Below are 15,596 nucleotides of genomic sequence, written 5' to 3'. Positions count from 1 at the left end.
TTACTTAGGGCTAAAGTGTAAAAGTGCAAGTCATCATGACATGTCTATCCAGTCATTATGACGAGTCTATCCCGTCATCATGACGTGTCATAAACGCTTGCATTTAGGTCCTAGATTTTATAAAATTTTATTCTTTAGGACAAAAGCAATTCAAATCCGATTTTTGTTCAAAGATTCACGTGTAAAAATGTAAATTTTGAGTTTTTGAACTTGAGCCCTAAAGCAATATTGTAGAGTTTGAAAAACTCTCCAACTTTCGTTTTGGGCATTTCTTCATTAGGGTTTTAGATCGATGTCAAATTTTGTTTTACAGACAGGTCCTTGCAATTTTCTATAATTACGCATAAGTCCTTGGGAAGTTACTTTTCTTCTTCTCCTCTGTTCTTCCTTATCCTTCCCTGGCGTTTCCTTCTTTCTTTTGTCCACCGGCAGCACAGTCCCGATCCGTATCCTCTCTCTCTCTTTCTTTTCCTCTCCTGCATCAGGCGACAGCAGGCCGTGCGGCCGGCGGCGGGAGCCAGAGGAGCGCGCGGCTGGCGGCGGGAGCCGGGGGCGCGCGCGGAGCAAGCGCCAGGCGCGACGCGGCGGCTCGGCTCGGCGGCGGGCGAGCGGCCCGCGCGCACGGGAGGCGCTGGCGGAGCGCGAGCGCCAGGCTTGGGCGCTGAGCGGCCCGAGCGGGCGGCCGCGGAGCGGGGCCAGCCCAGGCGGGCGCGTGGAAGCCAGCGGCGTAGGCGGCTCAGGCGCGTGCGGCGGCAGGGCGCTGGGCGGCCAGAGCCCAAGCGGCGCAGGGCGGAGCTGAGCGAGCGGCTCGGGCTCGGGCGGAGGCTGGCCAGGCAGCAGCGGCGTGCAGGCGGACGCGGGCGCGCGGAGGCAGGTGTGGGAGCTGGGCAGGAGCAGGTGGCCCGAGATGGCGCACGGTGGTGAGTGGAACGGGGAAGGCTCGGGCGTGCACGACAGCAGGAGCGCGGAGCGTGCGCGGGAGGCATGGAGGTGCACGGGAGCGAACGCGTGCGCGCGGGCGAGTGAAGGCGCACTGGCGTGCAGGAAGTGGGCGCGGCTCGACCCAGGAGCAGACGCGCGCGTGCCCAGCAAGCTGGCGGCGTGCGGGTGTGACGCAAACTCGTGAGCGGCTCGGGTCAGCGTGGAGCAGATGTGGCGTGGCAGCAGGTGTGCGCGGTGGCGACACAGGAGTGGCTCGCGGGCGGTGCTGGAGCGAAGCGTTTTAGGCGCACGAGTGGAGTAACAGCAGTGCGAACAAGCACACGTGAGCGAGCAAGCGCGGGGACTGGATTTGGGCAGGCAAGCGGTGCGGCATCAGGCGTTGGAGCGACGGATCGACGCGCGTGGAGGCGTGGCAGCGCGTGGCGTTGTTAGCGCGGAGATGCGCGGATGGAGCTGAAGCGTGGTGGCTCGGGACAGACCCGCACGGAGGGCGACGAGGTCGCGCACGGCAGTACCTAGGCGAGGACGGCCGCGGAGGGACCTGCGACGCGGCCAGGGCGAGGCGAGTGCGGGCTCGGCAACAAGAGGAAGAAGAATAACCATGCAGGGCGACGACGTACAGAGCGATGATGTGTGGAGGTGGCGACCGGATGCGGTGAGCTCAGAGGAACCACGCACGGTGAGCTCCCTCGATCCTCGTGGAGGCGGAGAAGCGCTTATGGCGCGGCAAGTCAGAAGGAGAAGTTATAGAGCGAAGGCGGCAGTTAGGCGTGACGAGCTCGGAGGAGCCTCGATGCAACCAAGCACGGCAACCCCTTCCGGCAAACTTCTTTGTCATCCATGGAGTCTCGTCGTCGTCGAGCTTTTCTCTTCGCCGATCCTATCACCACGGGAATTCACTTTTTACCCGTTCTTCCTCCACATCCGAAATTACCTCAAGGTTTTCCCTAACCTACTGAATCTTCTTAATGCCGGCGATTCCTTTGCCGGGATATCGTCATTAACATCCTGTTATCTGTTTTCCCGGACCAGGGACTTGATTGCTACGTTTTAGATAGTTCTAGGGTGTTTTCTGTAAGATTTCCAGAACTTTCTTTATTTCAAATCGATGAACTTCTACATTTCATAGATTTTCATACGAAGTTCATAAAAATGTAAAATCAGTTTCGTTTGAAACCCTAAGTCAAAACCTATAAGTTTTATGTTGTGATCTTGAGTGAAAGTCTTTGATGTGTGGTTTAGGTCAAATGTTAGGGAATGAATATTTTGTTGTGCTTTATATTGTATGCTTGTGTTATAACTGAAAAGTAAGCCATAGAATATAGATCTTAAATAGAAATATGTGATGTTTCGTTAAACCTTTCATATGAGTGCTCATATCCCTGCCATCAAGACATTATCCCCGTCTCGATTGCTGTTTCTTTAGGTTCCTTGTCGTATAAGGATCCCCGTTAGTTCTTGTGTGTCTGCTGCTTAGCCAAAACATCTCTGTGGCTATGCTTCAGCGTTGGCTATCAGTTCAGCTGCTAAGCATCCGCTTTCCTTGAGTCTAGGATGTTTCTGTGTAATAGCTGTCAGTCGATACTTCTATCATCGACCGATTAGCTGATATGGTTGTTACCTTTCTAGTATCGGCTACTGCCGATACAATTCTTTTGTTCTGTTCTGTATTGACTGCACAGAGTCGATGTATCGGAGAAACACACACGATCTTAGGGTTTTTGCCATCGTCCGACCCAAGCCGATTTTGGTTGCTTTTCCATACCGGTCAAACACGGCCGAACGATCCTTAGTTTCCCCATCCTTGCCCACATACTTCTATCAGTCGATTTATCGACTGAAAGATCGGCGATATATCTATCGGTCACATATCCTCAACCACACTCCAATCGGTTGTACGTCACTCAATTGTTGTGCTGACGTAATCAAGCCGATACAACCACACCTAGTTACCTAGGATAACACTTAAGCACATCTCAGTCAAGACACAACTATTTTAGGAATTATCCCTCTGCTAATGTGATCGGTGTTTTCATCGATCAATCAGGAAACCGGTGCACCTGTCAATCGACTACCCAGACCAAAGTACACAACCCTAGATCAGTAAGATCGCACAATAGACACGCCTCTGTTAGGCACGACCTAAGCACATCAATCAGCTAAACCTCTATTGTATCCAATCGAGTCTGTTATAGTCTTCAACATATAGTCCTTCTTAATTAGTTGTCCCCCTAAAGCTCTGTCTAAGTTTAATTCAGATCTTTCTGGTTGCTGTGTGAGTAGTCTGTTAGATGAGTGCTAGATTGTAACTTTATTGTGTAGTAGAATAGTTTTGTGTGCACGTTTGAATGTAATGTTGCATTACATGTAGATACGACTACTTCGGCAACGGTACCTACGAGATCTCCCTGGAGTCTACGGAGGATATTCCTGAAGACCGAGTGAATGTCACCAAGGAATTAACTGAAGCCCCGAACCAAAGTTCGGAAGATATTGACATTTCTGACTTCAGTCCCACCAATAAAGGCAAGCCCCGGACATAACCTACTACTTTTATTACACTGTAATCTATATCTATTTACGTATTCTATGCATTAAGTTCTTAGGATTTGCTTGAAACCCTAGTTGCATTCTCCTAGGAACCAATATGATGAATACTAGCACTTGAGTCCGGCTAGCTGCTATGCTAATAGGACCATTAGAAGTCGGGTGATTTCCTGTCACTCGCGCGATATAGGAGTTGTAATGTTTACATTCCTGTTATCATTATAAGGATGCCGGACGGGAGTTTTATGAGATATCATGGTTGAGGTGATACCCCGTCTGTGTTGTTGAATTGGATAAGGTCGTGGTGTGTGCCGATCGGGGTTAAGCGTTTGAAAGTACTAACCACATGCCGTGAAATATGGTAAGCGGTAAGCCTAGTAACCAATCGGCCCGAGGAGTGGACATACCTCCCACCACTCGTTTTGCTTCTTCTGGTTACTTATGTTCGACTGAGGAAATACGTGTTGCAAGGGCAACCAGGAATACGGGTTTTGTAGTCGCGCTACAGACGTATGTCCTGCACGAGTGATGTGCGTATGTTCCTGCAGTCGCTTGTGGTGGATCTGATCCACGAGTCGGAATGAAAGGTAAACGGTTGCTTCGGAACTATCGTTGGATGTTCCAAGCGTGTGAGTTAGGTTTACCTTGCAAGGTTAAATTCGATTCAGAATCGTCCGCCTCTCATGATGATTGAGACTACTTAATCCCTTTATCACACAGAGTAACAAGAGCAACTATATGATGAATAATACTAATGGTTGAGATAAAGAGCTCTACCTTGCTTGCTTAGTTGTAAGTGCTTATCTAGAATGGTTAATCACATAGAACTTGAAAGCTAAAAGTTGAAAATAAGGATCTACTCTTAGTTGCTTTTCAGCTGAAACTAAACCCAGAACCATTATAAGCTTTCATAAGTCTAGTTATGGGCTAAGTATACCCAATCCCGGGTAAGCCTTGCTAAGTATTAGTATACTCAGCCTTGCTAGTTATATGTTTTGCAGGTAATGTCTTGAAGACCCTACTCTTCCCTTGCCTTGGCCCTGTGCTCTTTCAGAAGGTTGGTCCGTGAAATGGGATCCGTCCCCGGCCAGCACTGGTGATATCGAGTGATGTCGTGCCCGGGCTTAGCATGACATCCGTCTTGTCGACGTGCTGTAGATCATCGCGTATGTTTTCCGCTGCCAAAAACCATAGCTTTAATGGTGTGTAATCTTTTCTCTGGATTTGAAACTTCGTATTTCTTTTGGAAACTCTTGTAATGTAAGTCTCTAAGATGTAAAATGTGAGGGTGATTGTATCTCTGGACTCACCTTCGTGTGAGGTAACCTTATTTGATCCTGTGTATCGGTGGTTTATCGGGACGTTACCCGACAGGCCAAGGGATTATACCGTTTGAAGCACGTTGGAGCCCTCAGGATTGGACTCACGTACTTGAGCCGGTATAATTTAGGTTGGTTCTGCCACAATATGGACTTGACCGGTGTCTGTAACAAATCTAATGAAGACGCGACCAGACTCCATTGGCAGACATCAAGCAGTTCCAGTGAAGGCAGCGGGGAGGAGGATAGTTCTAGTGATGACAATCCTTCAACACCCATACCTCCAAGACAGAGAAAAACTTCAGATGAGCTTGATGCTGACTATATTCCCAACGGAGAGGAGGTAAATAGAAATCAGCCTGATAACTTAAATTATGTAGCATCTAAAATATGTCCATATATTAAAGGCCATCAATTGTTTGAATATATAGGTCTCAAATGAAGAGAAGAAAGAGGAGGCATGCTCTACAGGAAACACAGAGGAAGCTCCGGTGGCTGAATCATCTGTTTCACAGAAGCGGAAACGAGGGCCACGAGGTCCCAATCAGCTGAAGGCCGGTGCAGTCATGTACATAATAAAGCTCAATGCAGAGGGGTTTCCTGAAGAACCACTTGATGTGGTTACAAAGTTCCGAAATGCCTGTGGGGCTATTGTCAGAGATATAGTGCCAATCACACTTCAGAAGTGGAAGGATTTGGATGAGGACACCCGCAATAGGCTATGGGCTAAGTTGTCAGAGTCATTCAGGGTCCCGAAAGGCACGGAGGATGCAGTAAGGAAGTCGATGCTCTCTGCTATGGCCAGGAGGTTTCGTGGGTGGAAGGTTGAGATGAATAGGGATTTTGTTAAGAAGAACAGGGTTCCTCCACCGAAGAAAATGGGGAAAATCACACAAGCTCAGTGGGAGGAATTTGTTCGTCAGAAGACCGAACCGAAGGCCAAAGAGCTGAGCGAAACTAATTCTCAGAGAGCAAAGAAGAACAAACACCCCCATCGCCTCGGGTCAACCGGATATCTCCCTAAAGCAATGGAGTGGAACAGGATAATTGAGGAAGCTATGGCCAATGGCACTTTGGACCCATTATTAAAAGATATCGATGAGCGAGCTCTTCGTTGGATCTTAGCTCGTGCAGGTTTGACTAATGAGGGCAAACTGTTGCATACAGAATTGGTTGGTGAAGTTGCAGAAAAAGTTCAAGAATATGCAGAAAAGAGAAAGAAGGGCGAGTTTAAGCCTCGGAGGGAGAATGACATACTAACTGCAGCACTTGGCACTCCTGAACACACTGGACGGGCTCGGGGAATCTCTTCTAACATTTCCTGGAGAGAGGCATTTCCAGAGTATGCAGCGTCATACAGGAAACATGAGAAGGCGAAAAGGACCCTTGAAGAGGCTATTGATGAAAGGGTACAGAAGGCTATTAATGAAGCAATGAAGAGAATGAACGAAACAGGATGTGTACTGAGTGAACAGCATCCAGGCCCCATGAGTCCACCTCTAGTCCCTAGCAGTGTAGGATCTGTGCAAAGCTTGGGATCGGGCACCAAGTTCCCTGTAGACTTCATTGTTGAGGACACGCCTTGCCGTCTTCATATTCCAATCAATCGATCTGGGACAAAAACAAAACAGGCTGCTATTGGTGTGGTAAAACCAGGACTGCTTTGCTGCAATGATAGTCCTGTTCCGCCATTCTATGCTGTGGTCCAAGTTCTAGAGATCACAGATAGTGGTTGTGAAGATTGGGAGATAGACTATCCAGTTGAGGGGATCATGACTTTGCAGCAAGCAGTGAATAAGTTGGTCCTTTGGCATCGACGCGACATTAAGTTGGGTGATGAGCCGATCTCAAGCCCCCTATCGCGTCATAAGTCACCAACACCAACTTCAACACCCATGCAACAGAAAGATAGTTCAATCCCCATGGTGCAGGAAAGTATAGCACCAGCCTCCCACAAAACTAGTGAAACAGTCATATCACCTCTGAAGAAGGCAGTTGAGGAGGGGGATGTGGACAGAATTGTTCCTCAGAATGTTGATGCTGACATTAGAAAGGAAGCAAAGGTTGACACCAATGTTGCAGGGCCAAGTACTTCAAAGAAAATTCATCAACAAATAGCCACTGACAATGTCAAGAAACCGGCAGAAGTTGTGACACGCTACTTGGAAAGGTTGAAGAGAGTTATGATAGATCAGTCAAAAGCAGAATCAGCATCTTGTGGAGTACGCACACGGTCCCAATTAAAAGACAAGCTCGAGGTATGGGAAGAAGATGGAATGATTCATACTCGAGATTCATTACGTCTTAAAGTCGATATCCCGATATACAAGAAGGAGGATGTTCCTCCTAAATTTGTGAATGGGAGGCCGTTCTTGACAACGGTGCAACTTTCTAAGTTGTCGGCTGCAGAGATTACAATGCATGAGTGGTACATGGTGGCTAGCAACAAACACAAACTCGAGGGCTTCTCATATGTTGTGCCAGATGATGCATTTTGGAGCAAAGATAATGTAGATGCTGTGCGGCATTTATTCTTTGACGATCTGTGGTCGTTGTACCATCGAAAAAGGATGGAAACCAACTACTTAACCCTCTTTTGCTTGTAAGTACCTCTAAACTTTAATGTCTGTTAGTTTTGTACAGCACAGATTCTAACAATTATTGCTTCTTACATGTAGGATGCAGTACATAGATGGTAAGAAGAAACAACTTCAGACAGGGTTTCTTGATCCATTGATGATATCCCAAGCTCGCTACAAAGAAGTTGTTCGGAGACATGGAGAAGAATACAAAGACCTTGATGATGATGAATTTGAGAGAGCAGTCAAAAAGAATCAAAGAAAAAAAATGAGGCTAATGGCAGCATACATCGCGCGAGCCATGTACAATCATGTACAACATGGCAAGGAGTTAATAATAGCTCTGCACCACTTTAAGTAAGTTCTCCACATGGTTTTGAACTACAAATTATGGCAATCGTGATCTTAACATGTGTTTTCGTATATGTATATGTAGTGACCACTACATTTGTATCAAGATCTTTCCAAAGAGTGGTACAGCCATGGTCTTCGACTCGCTGAGAATGGAAAAGGATGCATATAATGACTTCTTGAGGATTTTAGAGAAGTATGACTATTTTACACTTGTACTTACAACTTAGCAAATGTATTCTCTTAATCTCACAATGGTATTCTTATATGCAGCGCATACCGTTTTTATTGCAAAGATCTTGGCGGCGAGCATCCAGAGGACAAGCCTAATTTGTCAATATCATTATGTTCAACCAGTCAGAAACAACCTCCTGGTACTGTCCTGTGCGGTTATTATGTATGTGAATGGAGTCGTGTCAACCGTGAGGATGTAAGTTCCCTATCATTGTCTATGTTTCAATTTTTTTTTATTGCAGCACATGACATTACTATTACAAAGCACCTTTTGCTTTCATTCCAGGTTTCTAAATCCAACATCAAGGATGAATCGCAAGGAAGAGATATGGCTACTGTCGGTGTGGCTAAGGTTGTAAGAGACTTGCTTTCCTTTTTGCACCGTGAAGTTCTTCTCCCAAATGGACTACTCTTCAATGAAAAGGGAAAGTTGTCTGATCTCCCAGAATTGTACAATCTAGCTCACAGTGTTTAGACCTTGAATTTGTTTAGCTTATGTCATGTGTGGGCTGTTCTTCAATGTTGATGTATGGACTTGAACTTGAGCTGCTGTAAATTATGGTTTGGTGCTAATACTATTGTTGTCGTTCTGTGAATGTGATCTGTGATTTGTATGAATCTGTATATCTATTTGCTGTATGAATCTGGATATGATTTATGAATGCAAATTGAATTTGGATATGAATCTGGACATATTAAACCGCTTGTGATGTGTTAGATCACAAGCGTCTGGGCTTGCAACCCGCTTGTGATATGTATTTATCACAAGCGGCTGGGCTTAAAACCGCTTGTGATATGTTCCTATCACAAGCGGATTGGCTTACAAACAGTCTGTGATATGAATTTATCACAAGCGGCTCGGCTTAAAACCGCTTGTGATATGTTCCTATCACAAGCGGATTGGCTTATAAACAGCCTGTGATATGTTCGTACCACAAGCGGCTTTTCTTTCAACCCGCCTGTGATGTCTCTGAAACACAAGCGCAGTGTTTGTTTCTCACAAGTGGTCCGTTTAGACCAAACCGCCTGTGATGTTTGTCTATCACAAGTAGTGCGTTTGGACCAAACCGCCTGTGATGTTGGTCTATCACAAGCGGTTTGTTTGGACAAAGCCGCCTGTGATGTGTGTCTATCTCAAGCGGTTTTTGATCGACCGCCTGAGATGTTGTTTTACATCACAAGCGGAGCGTCTCAAGCGGTTCCTGAAAGCGCTTGTGTAGAGGCTAACCGGACCGCTTGCGTAGAGCTTTATTGTAGTAGTGTTGTTTGAATGATGATGAGTGCTCCAGGTTGGAATATTGTGATTAATTATTTGAATAGTGATCGAACTAACTCACTTGGAAGGATGATGCTAGCAGTTGTGCTGCTGCCGCTGGATTGGCTGGATAAGCCGACGAGGATGTTCCCTTGGCCTGTCTCTTACGCGCAGACTTCTTGGTACTCGTTGCCTTGCGCTTGGGGAGTCGGCCTGTGTTGACGTTTCTTAACGTCATCACCAAGACTGTGATATCCCGGGGACGGCGCCACAAATGCCAGTGTGGTATTTCTTACGTCACAAATAAATCCGCAAGCGCACGGAATACCGCTGTAGCATTTTACCCGTGAGTAATCTCGGGTGTCATATTTATATTTTCGCAAAGAAGGCGACGGTTATGGAATAGGTAAGTTGATGATAAATTCTTGCTTGGATATTCAATTGTATAAATAGGGGTAAGATAATATATGGATAATGAGGTAGTGTGACACACATGTTACTAGAGCTCAAACTCTTAGCAAATAGATTAGGCAGGGAGAAAGGAAAAATAAAGCTACCTACTCGGGACATATATACTTCTATCTAAACATACAGCTTATACTATATACTCATACACATAAACATGATTATTCTTAGCTCTAGGCTCCCAAGCACTACCGGGAGAACCGCACAAGACTGGCAGAGGAGCCACCGGTCCACTCGGCTACTTTATGGACCTCCTACCATAACTACCCGAACGGGGAGGATTATGCTGGACGGACAGGGCTATCACCACCTGCCGCCTACCTCAACCAACCATGGGATAGAGCCACATCGGGCAACACTAATTAACCCAAACTCCACGTCTACGTTAAAGAGCGATACTCTAGTATCCCGCGCGGAGCCCCCACCCTCCGGATGGACAGACATCATAGTAGAGCAAACATACAAATATCAGAACCGTTGCCATGGCACTAGATTTACTCATCCAATCATGCAAGGCATAAGGTACAAGTATAAACTAATCATAGCATACATGTTTGACACCGAAGAAGAGCTACTTCACCTAAACTCCACTATCCTAAGGACCAAGCAAGAGAGGAACTTGAGAGAGAGCAACTTGAGGTGTGTTCATTTAGGAGCCCCTCCCCTCATATATATAGGTGTGACCATGGGGTGTCTCGGCTGGCAATTCAACTCCTATCAGCTGGAACCGACCTTGGGAGCCAATGGGGAGGTGACACGTTGAAGAATTAAGGCGGTGGAGCTGGTTCTGGTTCGGCCGAATCAGGCTGAGCTCCCACCGACCTCAGCTTCGTCTGGGTGATTGACATGTGGACCCTGGTGACTCCTGAGCGTGGCTTGGGTCTACCTTAAGTCGGTTGCATGTCCTGGTGGGCCCTTTGATACATGTGAGGCTTAACGGTGCGTTCTGATTTGTCGATAGCTTTTGCCTTGGATTCAAGGGTGTGTTTTTCCTCCATTTCTGCTCAATTCCCTGCATAGCTAAAATTTCTAGGGAACATGTGGAAATGACATTATTCTGGATAAATATGCGTGTAAGAAATGCTGGTTCTCCCAATTTTCTAATCAAATTGACGGTCGAAATCGTACCGTAATGAGCGTCAACAAGATCCCCCAAGCTATGTTTTGCTCGGGGCGAGCAAAGCAGGACATACCAGGTTGTAGATAAGAAAATTTTTAGTACTCATTACCTATCGTCATGCCATGTCTTGCAGCTACATGATCTCCATGAGGCTAAGTAGATTGGCGTGGTACCCTGCCCGTCTTACCTTAATCATCTATGGGGGATTTTAGCTTCTCCTTGTCTTTAGTTGTTGAGAGTTAGATCAGTTGATAGAACAAGACTTACCCCTTCTTTGTTCAACAATCCATCTAGAGGTTTTCTTTTAAATTTTGCAAATCAAGACCAAGTTCCTCAAATGAATCTCTCTGATCACTCAATGTGTATGAGTTCTTACCAGGGCATTTCCTTCCCTACTCATATCTGCAGCCTTTGTGGAGCTCAAGGTATGGCAAGGATGAGGTGTACCTGTACTTCACATGTTCACATGTTACAAAGACAAATAGTGGATCCATGGAGAAAGAAGTCATAGCCCAAGATCAAGATGTGCATGTGTGTGGATGGATGATGGTATGGTTACTCCTCTTTTGTGATCCCTGTCTCCCTTCATTTATTTTTTTCTTTTGGACATAGCTATCCCCTTTATTCTTTTCTCTTTTTTTGGGTCATGCTTCTTAGCATGCCTTTCTTTTTTTTCTTTGGGGTAGCCATATCTCTCTTTTTTTTCAAGGATACTTGGAGAGAGATCACGTAACACATGAAGTATTTATTTGGTGGATGGATGGACATGCTAATTCCCGGTGTAGGAATTTCGCAATGGGCGTGGAGTGTGCGTGATCTTGATCAAGAGAATATGAAAAGCATCTCATTAGGGTCACAACAATTTGGCAAAGCTCAATGAAATAGCAAGTAGCATATGTGTAGGATTTTCAATGTATATAGCATATGGCTCTGGTAGGACTTGTAACATCATTGAGGAACTTTTCTTTCCCTTTTATTTTGAAAACAAAAACTCAGAATATCATGTCTTACTCAAGAGGAGGTTATAAAGCTCTATCTTCCATATCTATACTCACAACAACCTAGACTTGGATGAAGCATGTGCCACCCACGAGATTTTCAGGTTCATGGCAAAAAGGTTTAAACAGCTAATAAACTCAAACTTAGGAAAAAACTATCCTTTAAGACTAAGCAAGATAGACAAGCAAGAGTATAACAAGTATTCATCCTTTCAACTTAGGAAAACTAAGCACTCTTACCGCACATATGGAAAGGGAAAATTAAGCAGAAAAATATTTTGTTGTTTTTATGGTTTTTATACTTTTATTGAAAGCAGTAAAGATACAATTCACTTGGTGGAGAACCTCCTCCAAGCTAGCTCTTGGTTTAAGGTCCGATGAGCAGGACCCTCTCCATACCTATTTTAACTCGAGGTCCAGTCGTCCATACCTGGAGAGGAGGTCGAGGACAACGATGTCTTCTTCACCCGCCACACCTTCCTCTTCTTCTTCTTCTTGGATTTTGGTGGCGCGGGTGTCGGATCATCCGATGGGAGCCATGGCTCCACCCATAACCCGTTTCCTTCATGGTCTTGATGAATCAGGTATGTTTGTCCTTCCTTAGTTTGGAACCTGAACATCATCTTGTTGCCCATGATTCGGAGATGGATCTTCCCGTCCCCGACGTCGATCTTAGCATTAGCGTCTGTTTGGAATGGTCGCCCAAGGATGAGCGATATTCCTAAGTCACCCTCCATGTCAAGAACTATGAAGTCGGCGAGGATGAAGGAATCCTTGACTCACACTAGGAGGTTCCTCACTATCCCCTCGGGGTATCGAACCATCAAGTCTGCAAGCTGCACGCACATACATGTTGGGAAAGAGCAGGATAGCATAGGTTCTCGTATGTTACCTTGGGCATGATGTTGACACTTGCTCCAAGGTCGCAAAGTGCCAGCTCGAAGTGACAGTCGTAGATCGAGCAGCTGATCACTAGGTATCCCGGATCTTCCATCCTTGGTGCTGCCAATCTTTCCTGTCGGCCTCTTCTTGGATGTGCGAGCTTCTCAGCATGAGTAGTAAAAGATGTATCTTGTGATAACTTACCCCATTTGGTGGTTACCACGTTGACACCTTCTAGGGATGCTTCAGGTTGTCCTAGAATTCTTCCTGTCTCAGCAGAGGGAACAGTAGCAGCCAGCTGAGCTAATTGAGTTTCTAGCAGTTTGTTGAAGCTCAGCTAACTCTTGATAGTGGAGGAGATGCCATCCATCTTTGCTTGAATGGTCTCTATGGATTTGTCGTTAGCGGCTAGCTTCTTTTGTAGAGACTCATTGATTTTTTCTTGGCCTAAGACAAGATCACTCAAGGAAGGTTGGTTAGGACTAAAAGAATTTGAATTACCATTACATCCTCGGTAGTAGGGGTGTGATTGATTCCGCCCCTGACCTCCTTGTAAACGAAACCCGTTGTTGTTGTTGTTGTTGTTGTTCGTGTACAATACTTCTTCCTGGGGCAGTTGGGCAATCATTCCCCGAATGTCCGGTGTTCCCACAGACCTCGCACGTCATGTGAGCATCCACGGCTTGAAGTGCTTGCATTGGAGCCTTGGCTTGGGGTCGTTCCTCGAACTTCTTGAGGAGGTCTAGCTTGGCGGCTAGCATGTTTGTCTCCTTGACGGTGTGCATGCCCCGCTGGCGTGGTTGGAGACGTTCTTCATTCCAACATTGGTTGGACACCATCTTCGCGATCAAAGCTTGGGCCCTATCAATGGTTAGTGAGAAGAAAGCACCCCCTGCAGCAGCGTTGATATGGTCGTAGGCTGTTGGAGTCAGCCTGTTGTAGAAGTTCTGTAGAATGATCCAATCGTCCATCCCGTGGTGAGGACATGCTAGGATGTACTCCTGAAGCCTCTCCCTTGCTTCAGATATTGATTCACCTGACGCCTGCCAGAAACTGGAGATTCTTCCTCGAAGAGCATTGGTTTTACCCATCAGGAAGAATTTGGCGAGGAATGCCTTGGTGCAATTATGCAAGTATCTACTGCACTTTTGTCAGCATAAAACCACTGCTTCGCTTTCCCTAGAAGAGAAAACGGGAACAGCCGGAGCCTGATTGCATCTTGAGTGGCTCCCTTGATGACAAAAGTACTGCAGAGTTCCAGGAATTTTTGGAGATGTGCGCTGGCATCCTCGTTGGCCTTGCCATAGAATGGGCTGGCCTGCACCATCGTAATGAGACCCGTCTTGATCTGAAAATTTTCAGCTCCAGTGTTGACGGATGGCCTGATTGGGACATTGTCAGCAGAGGAGGCAGAGAATTCACGGAGTGTCTTCTGGGCCATGGCGTTGGAAGTTGATGGAGCAATAATGACTATTTCGACTGCCGAGAGGGATATTTGAGGAGTTATGACACGAGGTCGAACTCTTCTCAAAAGTGACTCCAGACCCTGAGTGAAATTTTGCGGCAGATCAAAATCAGTCATACACAACCCTATCTTCACACAAGGAGAAAACAAAGCCAAGTTAGCATGTTTAAACAATGAACACCAATTAAGAATTTGATCAACAACTTTATCTATTATTTTAACCGGTGCCTTCCCCGGCAACGGCGCCAAAAATGCTCGTTGGCATTTCTTAACATCATCACCAGGACTGTGATATCCTAGGGACGGTGCCACAAATGCCGGTGTGGTATTTCTTACGTCACAGATACATCCGCAAGCGCACGGAATACCACTGTAGCATTTTACCCGTGAGTAATCTCGGGTGTCGTATTTATATTTCCGCAAAGAAGGCGGCGGTTATGGAATAGGTAAGTTGATGATAAATTCTTGCTTGGATATTCAATTATATAAACAGGGGTAAGATAATATATGGATAATGATGTAGTGTGACACACAAGTTACTAGAGCTCAAACTCTTAGCAAAGACATTAGGCAGGGAGAAAGGAAGAATAAAGCTACCTACTCGGGACTTATATACTTCTATCTAAACATACAGCTTATACTATACACTCGTACACATACACATGATTATCCTTAGTTCTAGGCTCCCACGCACTACCGGAAGAATTGCACAAGACTGGCAAAGGAGCCACCAGTCCACTCAGCTACTTTATAGACCTCCTACCGCAACTACCCGAACGGGAAGGATTACGTTGGACGGACAGGGCTATCACCACTTGCCGCTTGCCTCAACTAACCATGGGATAGAGCCGCATCCGGCAACACTAATTAACCCAGACACCACGTCTACGTTAAAGAGCGATACTCTAGTATCCCGCGCGGAGCCCCCACCCTCCGGATGGACAGACATCATACTAGAGCAAACATACGAATATCGGAACCATTGCCATGGCACTATATTTACTCATCCAATCATGCAAGGCATAAGGTACAAGTATAAACTAATCATAGCATACATGTTTGACACCGAAGAGTATAAACTATATGAATATATAAATCTAGAAGATAACTCTACTAAGGAATTCCAAGTATTACAAAGGAGAGGAAGTGCAAAACCCATACCGAACACTCGTAGGCAACCTCGGGAACCCGAAGAAGAGCTACTTCACCTAAACTCCACTATTCAAATGACCAAGAAAGAGAGGAACTTGAGAGAGAGAGCAACTTGAGGTGTGTTCATTTAAGAGCCCCTCCCCTCATATATATATAGGTGTGACCATCGGGTGTCTCGGTCGGCAATTCAGCTCCTATCACTTGGAACAGACCTTGGGAGCCAATGGGGAGGTGACACGTTGAAGAGTTAAGGCGGTGGAGCTGGTTCTGATTCAGTCGAACCACCT

General features: G+C 46.1%; 1 non-coding gene across 1 annotated transcript; it reads left to right on the top strand.

The window, feature by feature from the left end:
* Positions 1 to 13,661: 13,661 nt before the first annotated feature.
* On the top strand, positions 13,662 to 13,768 carry LOC112901799. Its single transcript, XR_003230377.1, has one exon. It is a non-coding gene; the product is annotated as a small nucleolar RNA R71 (small nucleolar RNA).
* Positions 13,769 to 15,596: the final 1,828 nt, after the last annotated feature.

The sequence above is a fragment of the Panicum hallii genome, chromosome 7 (genome assembly GCF_002211085.1).
Source record: "Panicum hallii strain FIL2 chromosome 7, PHallii_v3.1, whole genome shotgun sequence".
In the NCBI taxonomy this organism is placed as follows: Eukaryota; Viridiplantae; Streptophyta; class Magnoliopsida; order Poales; family Poaceae; genus Panicum; species Panicum hallii.
The sequence above is the reverse complement of the archived record's forward strand: the minus strand, read 5'-3'. Positions and strand labels throughout refer to the sequence as shown.